Below are 19,596 nucleotides of genomic sequence, written 5' to 3' on the forward strand. Positions count from 1 at the left end.
TCAGCCCCCCCAAATTCAAAGACCCAATCCAAAAATGGGCAGCTGAGATGAACACATACTTCTCAGATAAAGAAATAAAAATGGCAAATAAATACATGAGAAAATGTTCAACATCATTAGTCATTGGAGAAATGCAAATTAAAACAACACTGAAATTCCATCTCACCCCAAAAAGAATGGCTATCATTAACAAATCAACCAATAACAAATGCTGGCGATTTGCAACCAATAACAAATGTGCTTGCCTTGTCTCTAAAGTTAAAGGAAAAGCTTCATGTGTTTCAATATGGATTTTTTACACATAGCTTGTATTATGTTCAGGTAGCTTTTTCTCGTGCTAGTTTGTTGAGTGTTTTGTCATGAACAGCTGATGATTTTTTCAAATTTTTTTTCTAACTTGAAAGAATGTGGGATTTTCTCCATTCTGTTTACGTGGTACGTTATGTGGATCAATTTTCATATGTTGAACTACCTTCACATTCTAGGAATAAATACCACTTTTATTTATTTTTCATTTTTGTTACTGTATGTTTATAGTATATAATATTTACATTCCTGGCATGGAGTTGGTACATGTCCATAACACATCTCAATTCCTTTTTGCATCCTCTTTCCCTGCCTTCCCTCTGCCTTCCCTCCATCTCTTGATTCCCCCTCAGTTGACAAACGTCTATTTCCCTACTTCCAATTATCTGTCTTTTACTTTGCTTTTTATTTATAATTTGGGTTTCTCATGTAAGAGAAACCATGTGACATTTAAGCTTATGTGTCTGATTTATTTTACTTAAGATTATGGTCTCAGAGTGTAACCGTCTTCCAACAAATGACTCAAGTTTATCTTTCTTTATGGCAGAATACTACTACATTATGTGTAAATATCACATTTCATATTCATTCATCTGCTGATGGATATATAGACTGCTTCCAAGATTTAAATATTATGAATTGTGCTGTTATAAACATGAGTATGCATCTATGTAAATCCCTCTTCTAATATGCTGCAGAATTCAGTTTACTTGTATTGAGGAATTTTATATCAATGTTGAGAAGAGAAAGTAGTCTGTAGTTTTATTTTAGAATTTTTTGTCTGGCTTTGGTATTAGTACAATGCTAACTTTATTTTTTGGAATAGTTTGAGAAGGATTAGTATTGTTTTTTTTCCTAAGTGATTGGTGTAATTTACCAGTGAAGCTGTCAGTTACAAGACATTTTTATTACTGATTTAATCTCTTTACTATTTATATGTATATCAAGATTTTTTATTTTTTTGTGACTTAGTCATTTAATTCTAGAAATTCATTCCCTTCTGTAGGTTATCCAGTTTGTTGGCATACAGCTATTCATAGCACTCTCAAATCTTTTTATTTCTACAGGGTTAATTGTAATGTCTTCATTTTTCTTATTTCAGTCACTTTTTTATCTTAACTAATCTAGTTGATGGTTTAAGTGATTTTTAAAATTAACCAATAGTATCATTGATTTCCTGTTTTGTTTCTTGGTGTCTTTCTTTAGCGCTACTGGTTGTTTATTAGTGCCTTCTATAGACTTGCTGATCTTTTGTTTCATTGGGATCACTGTCTGTTTAGTTATGTCTTCTTTGAATTCATGAAGGACCTTATTGATCTGTTTTGTTACCTCCATTGATTACCTTTCAGATATTTCTGCTGTGTAGCTTTTGATTTCCTCCCACTTGATATTCCCTGGACCAGCTTTAGGGAGTTGGAAGTTTTAGGAGGCATTTTGTTGCCTTGCAATCTCCAGTTTCTGTTTTTGTTTGTTTTCTGTGCTGAGATTTGCTGGTTAATTATAATGGGTAGGTTTGTTGGTAGTTTGGAGACCTCTTTAGTTAATGTCTACTGTTCAAGGATGTCCTTTAGATACGGCTAACCATTGGCCTGTGTCCCAGAACCCAACCATTTCTGTTTGTTTGGAAAGGAAGGCTCTAGCTTATTTGACCATTACCCCATTCTTTGGATGTGGGCCATAGTATTGTTTATGACCTGCAAACAATCTTGATATTGGCATACAGAGAAAATCAGCTGATAACAAAATTGACACCTGGGATATAGTAATAAAATCAGCAACAATAGCATCAAATGCAAACTGGATATTGCCAAAGCTAAGAACCAATAATGTACCATCATTAACCATAAAAAAGAGATCTATGATGATTGTATAAACACTAAGACAAACCAGGTATTGACCTACAGTAAATAACTACTAAATGAAATACCTTTACTTCCACTAACAATAGAATAATGTTCAACCATAACGAGATATAGTTAAATAATTGTTATAGATTTATGAAGCTTGATGCTTACACTAGTAAGGACAGATATCTCTGACAATGGAAGCATGAAAGTAGAGTTTTAAAAATTAAACCTTGGAAGATGAGGAGATGATGCTATAAGCTCAATAAAATATCCAATTAAGCAATCGAAGGAAATTAATAGTCTTAAATAAAAGTATCAGAAAAAAACAACAAAGAAAAGGAAAAACAACCAACAAGAAAAAGGAGAAATAAATAAGTAGTGAACTAAGGGGGAAATAAGGGTATAACTTAAAAGAAGGAGAGTGAGAAAAGAAAAGAAAGAGAAAAAAGAGAACTAAATCAAAGATAATAATAATATAAAAGGGAAAAAGAAAATAGGAAATAAAGTTCCAAACATTACCAAAAAAGAAAAAAAATAGAGAAGAAAACATGGGTTAAAAGAAAAAAATTGCTCTGTATTCCCAAATGAGTGGTTTCCTTTGAGCACCACAGTCTTTGGAAGCCAGCAAGTCAGAGTCCGCACTGCTGTGCTTTATAACCTGTGTATTTATGAGCTGACCCTGATGCTCAAGAGGTTTCCATCTGGAAACCCCAGGCCATGGCAACTGTCCACTCCAAGGCACATCCATAATCACACTGGTACACAGGGAAGCAATCAGACAACCTGTCTCCACTGGTTGTAGGCAGTGGAGCAGGGGCTCAAGCATACCACTGACTCAATGCCTTCGCCTTCAGATCCAGCCACTTTTGGAGCCTGGCCTCCCACTACAGAATGCAGACCCCATATCCTTCCTGGCCTGAGCTTGAATTTTCAGGGTTTCTCAAGGGATCTGCAGCTAGGCTTCACCCTCTCTGTGTCTTCTGTGGCTGTCTCTTACCCAGTCATGGTGATAGGGTAACTCTTCAGTCCTGGAGTAAAACTATAGTGTAGGTGTTCTGTGACTCAATCTCACATGATCAACTCCTTCCCAAAATGGCAACCTAATAAAATTTCCCAGGCCATATGGTGGGTGCTTGACTGGTAAAACCCTACACTGTTGTTTGTTTGGTTGGTTGGTTTTCAACAGCTGTGGGCTTTACCTGGTGCTAGCACTGCTGGCCCATCCATTATACTTCTTGTAGCATCAGACTCTTTTGAGCTTACCACTTCTCTGGGAAGTTGATCTTCTCCTTAATCAAGATGGTGGTTGTGCGGCTGGGGTTTAGCTCAGTGGCACAGTGCCTTCTTGGCAAGTGCAAGGTTATGAGTTCAATTCCAGATACCGGAAGAAAAACAAACAAACAAAAAAAGATGGTGGTTGGTAGTTGCCTCTGTATCTCTGTGTTGAGGGGAACCAAGGTGCAGAGCCAGCTAGGAGTTGGCAGTTTGATGCCCATGCCTGGCAGGGCCTATTTCTGTCATTTAATTGGAAGTTTAATTTATATTTAATGTACATTTAAAGTGATTTTTTAATAAGAATGGACTTACCTATTATTTGACTTTTTTGCTTTCTGTATACCATGTGTTTTGTCTTTTATTTCCTACATTATTATCTTTTCCTGTTTTTATTTTTTATAGTGAAATGTTTAAATTCCTTTCTCTTTTTGTTTGATGTACATTCTCTAGCTATTTTCTTTACCATTTTTAAGGAAGAAAAGGTTTATTTAGCTCAGTTTGTGGAGGTTTCACTCTGTAATCATTCTGGCTGTAACACAGCATGGTGTGGCAGAGGGGCAACAATTCATGGCAGTGGAAGATAGCAGAAGCAACAAGAGCCAAAAAAAGGGGAGGAGCAAGCCTGTTTTCCTCCCTTATATTGTATGCAGGCTATCTGCCCTGGGGTGGGTCCTCTACATCCTCGGGTATAGACAGCCACCCTAAGGCAGGTCCTTTACACCCTAGGATGCAGAATTTCTGAGTCACTTAGTTAAGCTTCTAAACTTCTCAAGTTGACACAATGAATTAACCATTACAAAAGGACTGAAAATTTAAAGTTATCAGTATTAAAAGTTTAAATTATATCTAGATAACCTGGATCTGGAGGGCAAAGAAAGAAGTGATTTTAAATTAAAATTTTCATATAATGTTGGGCAGTCAATAGAAGACATCACATCATGTACTTGTAACATCTGATCCTTCTAAAAGGAAAAATTTAAGAATGAAGCAAGCTTGTCATTCTAACTTGCTCTTTAATATGACATTTCCAGGTAAAAGTATTAAAGAAAGTAAAATTGCTTAATGATTATATATAGTTTATATACTGTTATGTGCACATGCAATCTGGTGTATATATGTATACATTGTATAGTTTCATTTGTTAAAAGGATTTTATCATTATTGACTGATATGGACCTAAACTCTGTTGTGTGATCAATAATAATGACCTCTCTCAGTCTTAAAAAGAAACTATAATGGAATTTTGTATTCTGTTAACCTGGTATAATTGCATATTCTTGGATCACACATGATTGTCTACTTCTATAACTCAAACTTTCTACCTTAAAAAGTTTGAAGCCCATAGTAAGTTTCACCGTCAACAATCAAGTTCTTAAGTATAAAGTTACTGAAACCCACAGTAGATCTTTTAGTCGGTCAGAGAAATTCTTGTCCAGTGGTCCATCACACGAGTAGGCAGTTTTGAAATCCTGCTCATTAAATAACACATATGCACATGTGTGCATACACTCACACCCACCCACAAACCTCATTAAATACAAAAAAGGCAGTAAACAAGTCAGATGATTTATAAATCAGTTCACTCTGATAAATTACCCTGGGGTTGAACAGAAAATCAAAACAAGGATTAGAAAATAGCAGCCAGAAAAATGGAGGGAAAAAGGAGAAAGAAGAAAATTCTGCTTGGAGAGATAATATGTAAGCATTGGGTTCCTTGATAAGAAAACGAAAAGGAATAATATTGATATGGGGGAAAGAAACTCCCAATCTGCTAGATGTCTGCTATGGGTTCATGTTCCCTAAAATTGAAGAATGAATTTTAGGAACAACAGAGTTTAACAGCAGAATATATTTATTGGGGGAAAGAGAATTTCTGTCCAAGACACAGACAGAAAGGGTCCTGAACGGGTTACCAAGGACTTTGCCTTTTCTAGGGATTTTATAGAGCAAAACCACAAGGTGAGGTGGTTCCAAGGTGGGGAGAAATGGGAAATTGCAAGGTGGGCATAAGGTGGGACAAAACTGTGGTCAACCAAGATGATTATGAGTGTAATTGCTCAGGTAAAATTGATTAAATTAGAATCAAATGGGGAACCAAGTCACGTACCAAGTGGGCATGTATCCAGAACAAGGGTTTTTCCTGTAGGGGGTTGGTTAGTGGCTCTTTCTGGCTTTCTCAAGGTGATTGATACCTACTTAGAGTAGCAATCCCTGATGCTATCTTTAGAAAGTATGTAGGTGTATTTCTTTTATCATTTGTGTTGAGGTCTGGCACACAGTGGAGGTGTCTATCTCTTTCATAGTTGTAAGGTATCCCATCCTCTGCACTGGCTCCTTCAAGGGCCTACCTCTATCTAACTGCCTATAATATTTTATCTAACTTCGCTGCCTATACCAACCCCCCTTCTAAGAAGTACCCCAAACTGCCATGAGGGAATAATGGTCAGTGACCAATCTGGCTTCTTCAGGCTGCAGGAGGTCATATTGTTGATCAACAGTCAGATATTTTACAGAGGGTCTGTCTGAAGGCCCTCAATAGATATCAGGCATTTTCGTCTTGGGTAGGTATAGAAGTCTTTAAGTCTGGAGGAGACAAAGCCAAAGAAACAATTAAGTATACATGGGCCAAATAGGATCAACAGGATAATTACGAATATAGTCAACAAAGATATCCTCCAAGAGGTGCCAGTAATGGCTTCCCATAAAGAAGATAAGGGTAAGGTCTAGGGAATTTTTAGTCTCACATGCCATTTGTCATCAAATATCTTGGACAGTTATTGAGATATTAGTGGAAGGATCAGGAATGTACACACAACATTTAGATTTTACAATTGCACAAATACCACCCCTCCCCCGTGCTGCTGTTAAAATATCTAATGCCATCTAATTTTGGAGGATGGCCTGTCTCATTAATTTTATTTTTTTATTTAAGAGAGAGAGACCAGCTGTGGTGTCATTTAAGACCAACTAAATAGAGTTAGTTAAGGCCTCAATATGTGTCATTTAACCTTCTCTCTGGACAAGATCTGGTGGAGCCCAGTAAAAGGAATCTAAAAGTAATCTAGCATATCTGTGCCCAAAGGCCCTTTAATCTTGCTAAACCACCTGGGAAGATGAATCTGAGCTCTGGAGCCTCTGCTTCAGAGTGCAGTCTTACTTTCAGTGGCAGCCTTTGCAGTCACGGCCTGGCTTGGGAGGCCTCTTAAGGCAGTCCCTCTTAAGATGGCTTGGCTTTCCACAGTAGTAGTTGTTGAGTTCTTCTTGGAGCCCCAAGAATCAGACTTAGGGTCTGTTTGTTTGTTTTTTTAAGCTGCAACAAGGCAGCCATTTTTTGATCTCTTTGGTTTTTTTTCCTTGGCTTTTTTCCAGTCTCAATTATAGAATACTAAGGAAGCTGTTTTTACTCAAGTATCAAGTGAGCTATCTGAAGCAAAAGCTATCTTTTGTAGCTTTATATATATATATATATATATCTGGGGCTGACTGAGTAATAAACGTATCTTTAAGTAAAATCTGTCTTTCTATTGAATCAGGAGCTATGGACATATGTTTTACCAGTGCCACTAGTAAATGAAATACTAAGGAAGCTGTTTTTACTCAAGTATCAAGTGAGCTATCTGAAGCAAAAGCTATCTTTTATCTTTTTTTATATATATATATATATATCTGGGGCTGACTGAGTAATAAACGTATCTTTAAGTAAAATCTGTCTTTCTATTGAATCAGGAGCTATGGACATATGTTTTACCAGTGCCACTAGTAAATGAGCTAAGAAGGCAGAGGGGTTTTCATTTCTCTCCTGATAAATAGCTGACAATTTAAAATCACTAGAGGGCTTGGTTTTCATCCTTCATAGAACTTCAAGAATACACACTCGAAAATGTCTCCTGCTATAGTCTTCTGTCTGGCTGTTAGGCCAGCAGGGGTCTTAGGTAGAGACTGCTTGAGCTCCAGTAGGAACTAGTAGTTCCCCCTGGCTGTCTATTTTCTGGCTGTTTAAAATTAACAGTATGATATTCATCCCCAAATGTAATAGCAGCTTGTAATGCTACTTGTCTCTCACTAGAAATCAATGTTTGATTTAAGATTAACATTATATCCTTCCAGCCTAGCTTATAATTCTGAGTAAATCCTCTAAAGACATCAGTGTACTTATCAGGGTCATGTGAAAATTTTCCTAGTTCTAGCTTGATCTGCTTTAAATCACTGAGACAAAGAGACATGTGAACATGGGTAGTCTCATATGGATTATAACTATACTTTGAGCATAAATAAGAATTATTTCTTAATGTAAAGAAAGTTTGAAAATAAGGCAATTCTGACTGTGTTCCCCCGTTTTACTGTATGATTTTAGTTGTAAAAGAACATCATAATTAATACTTCCCTTTGCATTCCATTTTGGCTCTAGAGGCTAGGCAGGCCACATGCATGTGCAGAAAAATATCAAATGGCTCTTTTTCAACATGTAAGGGTCAAACATCTTCCAGTGCTTACGAATTCATTCTAAACGAGTAAAATTTCAATTTTGGGCACCCCATGTCTGAAATACAAAAAGAAATAATTTAGGCATCCTCTCTTTGTTACTATTTGATTTCTATACTCTCAAGGAATCCCTCAAGTAAATTCTACTTCAGAACAGGGGATGCTGTCTGGAGAGAGCAGAAGACAAAATTTGACCAGGCTGTCCACCTTCAAACTGGTGCACAATTTTATATTCCCAAGGAGCTTGTGAACTTACTCCTATAGGACATCTATAAGCACAAGTTATAATTGGCCTTAATTTTGACAGGAATGTTTAAAGAAAGAAGTATAACTTTGTAATAAATTACTGCTTTTTGTTCTTTCGAAGAGGGCAGGTATAAAAAAGATGATTTGGAAATAGAGCACTTCTCTAGCTGTGTTGTGAAGGAGATCATCTCTGGAGACAGATAAAAGCAACAATTGATTTGAGGAATTCTGCCTGGGCCCTAGGGCAAAGAAGTCTCCAAGACACTTGTGTTATCTTTCTACTCATGTAGGCAATCTTTCTTAGCAGCAGGAGAAGGCTATACTTTATTTAAATTTTTATACATCTTTGAGGTTCACAGGTTAAACTTATATTTATCACTTAGCAATCAATCATATTCTACATGTTAGTAAAGGTACATTAGTTTTCTGTGCACACATGAAAGAAAAAGCCTAACTAAAATCTTTCTTACACTTAGTTAGCATATGTAAGGCACAAATGTAAATCATTCCGCTGCTAGCTGCTATGAAATGCAAGCATTTGTTGTAAGCTGCCTCAGCCTAATTTCTAAAGGGAGAGGGTAGTCTAAGTGGTTCTAAAGTCAACTGAAAAGCTTAAAAAGAATTTCTAGTTTATTAGCAGAGAGAGATAAGTACAATAGATTTTTATGTGATTGGGAGCCAGTTTCCACTGAGGAAGCTTTGGGTATCCACCAGACAGTAGCCCTGACCATGACCCCTCAGTTGTTCTCAGGTTCTGTTGACCCATCTAACCAGAGATCAGTCTCCAGAAGGAAATCCAACTATCTCTCTGGTCAACATTCCATTGGCCATTGGTTTCAATGCGGATTCATCAAAGAAATGCTGGGGAAATCTGTCCTTTAAGAGTGGCAACTGCTCTAAGAGCATTTAACTAGCTGCCAGAGTAACCACTTGTTTGTCAAAGTTCTAGAAGGGATAAGTAAAAGCCTAAGAAGGATCATTACCTAGTGCCTTATAAGTTTGCAGTAAAGGTTTTAAAGTCCACACCTTATTATCAAAGCATTCTTTTCTCTATACATAAATGATAACTAGACCTAAGAGGGGAAGAGGAAAGGTCAGAGATCCTCCCTTAGACTAAATGTGTTTTGGTCCCATAAGTGTGGTTCTTTGAAAATAGCTCCTTCTGGTTTCACCTGAAAGTCAGTTCTTTCCACTGTGTCTTAGGTTCAGCCTCCCAAGAGAGACCTGCCCAGAACACTAAGCTGGGACATGGCTTTTATGTGTGTTCTCCTGGATGGACAAAATTCTGATTTCTCATCTGATCCAGAGATGGGGCATGTGTCCCTCCTGTAAGATGACTTCCCTGTCTTCAGTGTTAGCAAATGCTAATTTTCTATGGGCTTAACTTAGTTGACGAATATGAGGAAAAGTTTGGAACAGTATACAGTTCTTTTCTTTTTAATTTTACAGGCCTCTGAAAAGGAAAGTACAGAGTGGCTGGAAAAGATTGGGAGTAAGGCCAGAGAAAGGAAACTGAACCAGAACAGAGTTGACATTTACTTTAGCATGCAGAGGAGGATCAGAGCCATTCTGTCCCAGTGAAATATGTCCTTCAAGTCCTAAGAATGGCCACTGACCTAGTGTCCTTTAACTTGTAGAAGGAGTTCCATGTTTTATTATATAGGCATGTATATTTTTCTAAGTCTGAGCTAGATTTTATTTTAAAATTTTACAGAAATTTATATTAAATCCACTAAGGGAGCACTTGAATATTAGTCTTTCTAGTGATACTATCAACATGGTACTGGCAAAAAGACAGACCTGAAGATCAGCGGAGTAGATGGAGACAAAAGTACAAACATGCGCAGCTACCTTATCTTTGACAAAGGAGCCAAGCATGTTCACTGGAAGAAAAATAGCCTCTTTAATAAATGGTGCTGGAAAAACTGGCTTTCCCCAAGCTAAATACTAAAACTAGACCCATGTCTATCATCGTGCACTAAATCTAAGTCAAAATGGATCAAAGATCTAAATATTAAAACAGAAACACTAAACCTACTGCAAGAAAAACTAGGTAGAAATCTTGAGGACATAGGGGTAGGCAGAGAGTTCATGAACGGAACACAAACTGCATGGGAAATATTTTAAAGAATCAACAACTGTGATCTCATTAAAAAGTTTTGTACATCAAAGGAAATCAACAGTGTGAAAAGACAACCCACAGAATGGGAAAAACTTTTAGCCAACTGTCCCTCAGACAAAATACTTCTAAATAGGACATATAATGAATTGAAAAAAATCATCTTCAAATTCAAATCAAATTCAAAGACCCAATACAAAAAAAATGGGCATCTGAGATCAATACACACTTCTCAGAGCAAGAAATACAAATGGCAAATAAATATATGAAAAAATATTCAACATCAGTGGTCATTCAAGAGATAGAAGTGAAAATAACACTGAGATTCCATCTCATCCTGAAATAATGGCTATCATCAAGAAATCAATAACAAATGCTGGTGGGGAAAGGGGTGGTGGAAGTGTAAACTTGATACAACCACTGTGGAAATCAGTGGAGATCCCTCAAAAAACTAGGATCAGAGGTCTGATTCTACCCACCTATTCCCCTTCTGTGTATTTTTCTGGAAGAGTTAAAAACATCATACCATGATGATATATGTGCACTGGTGTTTATAGCAGCACAATTTGTAATAGCTAAATCTTGGGAACAACCCAAATGACCATCAACCAAGGAATGAATAAAAAGATGAGGTATTTTTATACAATGGAGTACTTATCAGCTATAAAGAAGGACAAAATCGAGGTTTTCATAGGTAAATGGATGCAACTAGAGATCACACTCATAAGTGAAATAAATCAGACTGGCATGTGTAAACATCATATTGTTTCCCTACTGTAGGAAACTGAAAGAGTAAATAAGATCCAGAATGTACAGTAGATATTTTCAAACTGCTCAAAAAGTAAGAACAACTGGGATAGGGGAAAGGAAAAAAGAAGGAAGAAAAAAGAAAAAAATATACATTTATGTGATAGGTAAGATAATTATACTCCTAATTCTATTACTTCATTGAAAAGAATGGTTTGTGCTTATATTGTTTATCAGTTTTTCATGCCTATATCTTGCAATCTGAGGTATTACTTTGAAGATAATAATATACAGTATTTTAACCATTGTTAATCTATTGTCTTGTTTTAAAATTCTACATCTTCTTTTTATTTTTTCTGTTTAAAATAAAAAAATAATTAAACTCCAGTTGACTGGACACTATAATTAAAACATAGACATTAAGTATTTTTTAAAATCAGAAATTTTCACACTAGTTAAAAAGCAAACCTAACTCAGTGTATGCGGAAACCACTTCAGTGTTATGACACAGATAGATTGAAGGGAAAAATATGTTATGAAGTCAGTCATCACACAAAGAATAAGACAAAGCAGATCTTAAAAAAGTATTACCAGAGATAGAGACATTTATAGTGATAAGTTCAGCAGAAAGACATACCACTAAATGTTTATGTGCAAGATAGATGAGTTTCACATACATGAAGTAAAAGCTGACACACCATGAAAAAGTAGACAAATGTAACAATTCACAGAGAAGTCATCAAAAGTTATGAATATATAAAATGCATCAACCAACTTGACCTTTATCCAACTATAGAATATACATTTTTTTAAATAGTTCTTTTCAAAATGTTAAGTAGTCATCAAATATAAACTGTACACTGGTCAATAAAATAAGACTCAATTCTTTTTTTTTTTTTTTTTTTTTGTCTTTTTGAAACAGGGTCTCACTATGCGGTTCAGGCTGGCCTTGAGCTCACTTTGTAGCCCAGGCTGGTCTCAAACTTGGATTGATCATCCTGTCTCAGCCTCCAAGTGCTGGGATTACAGGCATGTGCCACCACACCTGGCAAACAAATTTTTTCTCTTTTTATTTTGATTATCCCAGATATTTTTTTTGTTGGGGGGGACTGGGGATCAAACTCAGGAGCTAGTGCTTGACGGCAGGTGCTTGTGCTACTGAGCTACATCCCCACTCCAAGGGTCAATACATTCTAAGGGCCAAGGATATAGCTCAGCAGCATAAGTGCCTGCCTGGCAAGCACAAGGTCCTGAGCTCAATTCCCAGTACCAAAAAAAAAAAAAGAAACATAGTTGTACTACTAACTTCTATTGCTTTACTGAAAGGAACAGTTAATGATTAATTGTTTGATCAATCTTGCATGTCTCTATTTGTTTTCCTGAGAAACCAGTTTGAAGATATCAATATGTAATACAACAACTATTGTTAATTTCCTACCACTTTGTCTGTGACTGTGTATTGCTTGTATTGTTCTTACGCTGTTTTGTAAGTGGATGTGTTTGTTAATACGTTTTCCTTCTTTTATTTTTAAAATAAATTAAAAAGAAAATTTAAAAATATATTATAAAATATTCAGTATTACACCAAAGTACTTAAAGTACAAGTCAGTAAAATTTAGATATCTATAAAGTTTACAAATACTTGCCAATTAGCCATTTCTTAAAGATTGTATGGGCTAAAAAAGAAATCATGAAAGAATTTAGAAAATATTTTGAGTGAATTTTAATGAGAATACATCAAAATGTGAGATAATTATAAAACAGAGTAACCATCCCTACTGACTCATATAAGTAAACAAATAGATAAATAAAGCCAACTAATAAATGTAAAAATAATGACAGAATTTAAAAAATACAATTTTAGGAACATCATAGTCATGATTGAATTAATCAGTTAATCTATTTAACATCATAGTCATGATTGAATTAGGCAAAGAGTATTGATTTTGATGGTGTAACTAGTGAGAAAAAGTTTCATAAGAAACAAGATACATAGTCTCAAAATACTTTTCCACAGTTGTGTATTATTTATAGAGGGAAAAGGAGTAATTGTAGTGGAGAAAGCTGGCAGATACCACATTAATCAAATAATCAAAAAGCCTACTATCAATAATGGAACAAATCAAAATAGTTTGCCACTTTATGTATTAGAGTAAGAATACAACATCCCTTCTGTAATAGTCCTACCTAAACATGAGGAATTATCCCTTGAGTCCAAATTGATAGGCATTCTAATAAATAGCCTGTAATTTTAAAAAATACCAAGTGCATATAAAAAAAAGGAAGACCAAAAAATTTATAAAGTAGACTAACAAAACATAAGGACTAAATGCATCAAGAAATGAATCTTTATGTTACCAAAAAAAGACAATTAAAAATTCAGTGGCTAGGTGAGAGTAATGTTACAAATGTTAATTTCATGATATTGATGGTTTGATTATAGCTTTGTAAGAAACAAATACTTAAATATTGAAACGTGTGTTGGCACCTTAATCTTAAATGGTTCTGAAAGAAATTATCTTTTGTATTATATTTGGGCCTTTTCTGAAATTTTGAGGTTATTTTAAAAATATAAATTTTCACTCATTTTCACAGCTGTAGGCTCCTTAAAGTCCATGCGTTCTGTCCAGGTAGTGCTCTGGCTTCTGGAAGTTTATTGCTTTGGTCACAGAAATGCTACTTTAATGGTTTGTCTTTAAGATATTATTCTGTTTCTAAAAATTCAGGTAACTCTCCAAGCTAATTATTCCTGTGGCATAAAAGCTACTCATTCTGCTTTATTCATTGTTGCCTAAAAGCCACCCAAGATTGTTTCTTTGGTCTCATGTTGGATAGCATGAGGATGAGTATGCTTTCTTAACATTCTCTTGTTGGCATCTCTCACTACCTTGGCCATTGGCATAGGGCCAGTTGGAATGTCAACTGTGCCATCTGATAATGCTATAAAAAGACCTATAGCTGCTGCTCTCCAGCCATCTGTGCCTTCCCTTGGCATGATACTATTGGGGTAGTTTGTCTTTCATTGGCATGGTTTTTGTAGGGTGGCTTACATCTGTTACTCCTAGGCACTTGCTTGGTGATCAAGTTGACATAGAATTACTTCTTTGGCACTGTTTTTATACAGAGGAGTTTTATACCTGCTAAGTTCTAAAACAAAAATTGCTGTTTATTACAGAAATTAAAATTATAATTTTAAATATTAATATGTACCTTTTGGATTATATTTATTGAAACCTAGCTTAGACTTCCAAGTTTAAAATCTTCAAATCATACATCTCCATTCAGAAGAATTAACTAATAAATGAAACATACTTCTATTGTTTTAAGATAATAGATTGAGTGTACATATAACTCTCTTCCTTTTGTACCTGATCTTTAGAAATGATGGAAGATACATGCATATTTTTAACATTTGTAATTTGAATTCAAACCATGAGTATTTGATGGACCACACGTTGTGAAAATCCATTAAAAACTAAGCCTGACAAAATGATATTGAAAAAAAGGCAAATACCAAAATATAAAGAGCAGAAGATTGCTAACAAAGTTGGAGGATCACCAAAAGTTCTGTATGCCCTGAGGAATGGGAAAGTATTCCGGGGCAAGCAAGCACAAGTACTTGGAGTGCTACAACAAATAGCAGGCTGAGTGGAGAAAAGCCACAGTAAGTAGAGACTGGTTAAAGTCTAGGTGTTTTTTAGAAAAGTAATTTGAGTATGTTAACAATTTAATGATATTCAGTATAAGAACGGAAATGGATAGTGTTATGGAGTGAATTATGTCCTTTTCCTGTGCCAAATTCACTATTAAAGCCCTTACTCCCAATGTAACTAAATTTGGAGATAGAACATTTCAGGCAATAATTAAGGTTAAATAAAGCCTTTGGGGGTGAGTTCCTCATTTAGAATGCTTGGTGTCATTATAAATAGAAGAGACACCAAGGATGTATGTACATAGAAGAAAGGCCAAATGAGGACACAAGGATGCCATTTGCAAGCAAAAGAAAGGCCTCAGGAAAAACCAAACCTGCTGATAGTTTGATGTTGGACTTTCAGCTTCCAGGGCTATAAGAAAATAATTTTATATTAAGCAACTCAGTCTTTGGTATTTTGTTATGGCAGCCTTAACACACTAAAATAAAGAAAGAAAGAAGTGTATAACTTTAGAGCTGGTAAATAGGAAAAGCATTAGCTCAGTATTTGACTGCTTGGCTAGTATGCTCAAGGTCCTGAGTTCAGTCCCCAACACCACAAAACAAACTAACCAACAAAAAATAACCCAAGCTGGTGCACGTCTATAATCCCAGCACTCAGGAGGCTGAGGCAGGAGGATCATTGTGAGTTCGAGGCCAGCCTCAGCTACAAAGTGAGCTGTAGGCCAGCCTCAACTGCATAGTGAGACCCTGTCTCAAAAAGACAAAAAAAAAGAAAGCCAAATAAACACTTATCTTAAAATTTTTGAGGGTTAGGCTACAATTTTTGAGTTAAGCCTTCCAGGAAAGCTTCCAGGAAGCTTTAACTGGGTAATTCTGACTCAGGGTCTCATGAAGTTGTAGTCAGGATATTTGCTTCAGTCATATGAAAGTTTGAGGATGAAGAATGTCCTTGTAGTTGGTTCATTTACATGGTTTCTGGCTGGATGCCCCAGTTCCTCTTTACTGTGCACAAGATGCATCAGGTCCTCACTGTCTAGATCTAGAGTTCTTTCAGCATGCTTATACCATGACAGCTAGCTTCCTACAGAGGAAGACAGCCAAGAGAGAGGAGGCCAAGAGGGAGCCACTTCAGCTTTTACTGCCTATTTCCAGAAGTTACATACATAACTTCCACCACATTGTATTATTTAGAAACAAGTTACTAAAATTCAGTCTATATTCAGGTGACGGGATGATGACACACAACCTTTTGAAAAGAGGAACATCAAAGAATCTGTGGATATATATTAAAAGTACTATACTCCATTTTTTTTCCTCTTAATCTTTTTTCCTTCAGATAGTTTGTACATTTGCAGATCTACTGTGTTTTCAATGTGCCTCTCTAAAATGACTATGTTGGAACTGAAATCCTCAATGTGACCATATTAAGCAGTGAGGTCTTTGCTGAAGTGATTAAATTATGAGAGCTCTGCCCTCTTGAATAGATTAATGCTTTATGAAAAAAGGTTGAAGGAAATACCCTAATGTCCTTTTGCCCTTCTGTTTACGTCACCATTATAACTATTGATGCATAATTATTCCTGCCAACTTATTTCATGTTTTCTAATTACTGTAACTATTTTCTTTATATCCTACTGGCTTTTAAAAAATTTATCAAGTCTACATTGTGTAGCCACAATCCTAAATGTTTATTGTTTTAAGCTGCCTAATTTGTAGGTAATTTTTCATGCAGCACTGAATTTTAAACTATAACTTCAAGATGCTTTAATGTTATACTTGATAAGAGGAGTGACCCATAAAGTAGATAGCATTATTCATTTAAATGCATAGTTCCAAAATGTATTTTTTCTAAAGGAAAGCTTTCATGAAAAATAGTATTTTTTGAGTCTGTGATTGCTCTTTGAGTGACCCAGGTCTGGCTCCTGCGCACGTGCTGAACTGACTAAGAAGCAGAACCAGGCGGGCTGCAACCTGCTCCCACCACCATGGTTCCCAGCTGAAACTCGTGGAGAGAGCCACGTATTTCCCATATACTTCCTGGGGGCAGAGCTGGCAACCCAGGACCCTGCCGCCATTACAGTCTGTGTCTCTGCCCTCCGTGCATCTGCACCAGATAGGAATTCCTCACTCAGAAGGCCCGGGGACTACTCTCACTGGGGTTCATGTGTGGGCCCTCCCTGAGCAGGCCCTGCACCTAGTGAGCGAGAGCTCCAAGAGCTGCTGGTCCCACAATTCGAGTCCATGCTTTACTTGTGCCTGGACATCCTAGGGGGTTGCAGGCACAGGCAGTCAGTGATTGCTGCCTGTCCAGTCCATACCTGGTTCCTGTATATGTCCTGAACTGACTGGAGACACAGAAACAGGTGGTTCACAAACTGTTTACCCTGCAGTTTGTGTCTGGGTTTTGCCTGTACACTGAACTGCCTGGGAACATAGGTCCACTGGACCAGGATTGTCACACCAGTGCAACCCAAGCCTGGGCCATGCATGTGCCCTGAACTGAAAGGGGACACTGGATCAGACTGTCTGCCATCAGCTGACACAAAGGCCCAAGTCTGAGACCTGTGATAACTACACACAAATCAACAACTGCTGGAAAACCCCAGACTAAGTAGTGCTTCTCAGTGGACACTGAGGGGCAAACATGACCAAGAGGAAAACTAGGGACACTAGCAGCCTTTGCTGTGAAGCCACTGAAGAGGGAAACTGACCTTTCTGCATCTGGTAGCAAACATGACAAAACAAAAGACTAAAACACAATCCCAGAACCCCACCCCACTCAAAACAAGTCCAGGAAACCTCAACATAACAGAACTTGGTAAACACATGCCTGAAATAGCTGAAATGATTGCAAGTAAAGAAACAACTCCATAAGGCCATAGAAGAGATGACATCAGAAATAATCTCTCAGGCAAAAAATGAAATGACAATAATAATGAAAGAACTGCTCAAAGCGTCTGAAGAAGAAACACATAAGAAAATAGAAGAACAAAGGCAATGGACGGAAGCGTTAAATGAAAAATATAGAAAGGACTTAGAATGCGTGAATCAGATTCAAAGAGACTTCCAGGAAAACAAAGCTTCCATTGAAAGCTGCCAAAACCACTTGAATGAAGCTGAAGATAGAATTTCAGACTTTGAAGACAGCATGCCAGCTAGGGACCGTGAAACAAAAGATCTCGTAAAATCAACAAGGATCCAGGAAACATCAATTCAACAGCTACAAGACGAGGCAAAGAGGAATAATGTACGACTAATAGGAGTCAATGAAACAGCAGGAGGCAAAACAAACAACATAAAAAGAATATTCGCAGAAATAATAGCAGAAAATTTCCCAGGTATGGAAACAGAAACTGATATACAGGTAAATGAAGCATATAGAACTCCAACCAACCACAACCAAAATAAAACTACACCTAGACATATAATAGTCAAGTTCCCAGAGCTCTAGCAAAAGAACAGAATATTGAAAGCTGCTAGAGAAAAGAAACATATTACCTATAAAGGAAAGCCCATCAGAATCACGACAGACTTCTCAGCACAAACCATCCAATCAAGAAGAGCTTGGAGCAAAGTATTACAGGTCCTGAGACAAAACACCTTCCAACCAAGATTGATGTACCCTGCCAAACTATCCCTCAAATACAACAGAGAAATAAAATATTTCCACAACAAAGATGAATTGAAGAACTTCATGAGTGCCAAACCATCACTGCAAAGAATGCTAAAAGATATTCTAGACAGAGAAAAATGTGACCACAATTTCAAGAAAACAGTACAAAGGCAACATCAAGAAAAGCAAGCAAGTAAACAGGTAGAAAAAGTAGGAAACCAATACAAGTAAATAACATTACAATGATAAATCAACACATATAGGTTATAACTTAAATGTAAATGTTCTCAATACTCCAGTCAAGAAACAGACTGGCAGAGTGGATTAAAAAGCAAAATCCAACAATATGCTGTATACAGGAAACACGTTTTACTCAAAAGGAAATCCATAGACCAAATGTCAAAAGATGGAAAACCATCCTCGATGCAAAAGGAACCCAGAAAAAAGCAGCGGTAGCTATTATGTTTGCAGACAATGTAAACTTCAAACCGACAACAATCAAAAGAGATAAAGAAGGTCACTACATACTTGTCAGGAGAAAACTGCAAGAGAAAGAAATAATAATCATAAACATGTGTGCACCAAATAATGGAGCTCCAAATTATATAGGACAAATCGTAACAGGCATGAAAACCCATATAATTAATAACATTATTTTAACGGAACCTTAACACCCCATTGACACAGAGAGATAGGCCAACTGGACAAAAAAACAGCAAGGAAATAACAGATGTGAACCAAAGCTGCAAACTAATGGACGTTGTAGATGTATACAGAGTCTTCCACCCCACAATATCAGAATACACATTTTCCTCAGCTGCACATGGGTCTTTCTCTAAAATACACCATATTCTAGCCCATAGACCATACCTACCTAAATGCAAAAGCATATTATCTGACCACAGTGCAATGAAATTGGAAATTAATGACAAAAGGAGCTCCAAAAATCCATAAACACTTGGAAAGTAAACAACCACCTGAACAACCAATGGGTCACAGCAGAAATTAAAGATGAAATTAAAAAATACCTACAAACAAGTGAAAATGTAAATACAACTTCCTGGAATCAGTGGGATGCAATGAAAGCAGTCCTCAGAGGGAAACTTATAGCGATGAATTCATACATAAGGAAAATGGCAAGAGAACCAATAAATAGCCTAATGCTGCATCTTAAACTTCTAGAAAAAGAACAAGTCAAGCCCAAAGCCCAAAAAAGGGAAGAGATTATAAAGATCAAGGCAGAAATTAATGCAATTGAGATAAAGAAAACCCTCCAAAAAATAAATGAATCAAAGAGTTGGTTCTT

General features: G+C 36.5%; 1 protein-coding gene across 12 annotated transcripts in view; it reads left to right on the plus strand.

The window, feature by feature from the left end:
- Positions 1 to 19,596, plus strand: part of Wdpcp (WD repeat containing planar cell polarity effector) — a 391,210-nt gene that overhangs the window by 174,888 nt on the left and 196,726 nt on the right. The gene's annotated exons all lie outside the window — the stretch shown is intronic.

This window comes from Chinchilla lanigera, unplaced genomic scaffold (assembly GCF_000276665.1).
Source record: "Chinchilla lanigera isolate Chin_1 unplaced genomic scaffold, ChiLan1.0 scaffold00023, whole genome shotgun sequence".
NCBI classification, from domain to species: domain Eukaryota; kingdom Metazoa; phylum Chordata; class Mammalia; order Rodentia; family Chinchillidae; genus Chinchilla; species Chinchilla lanigera.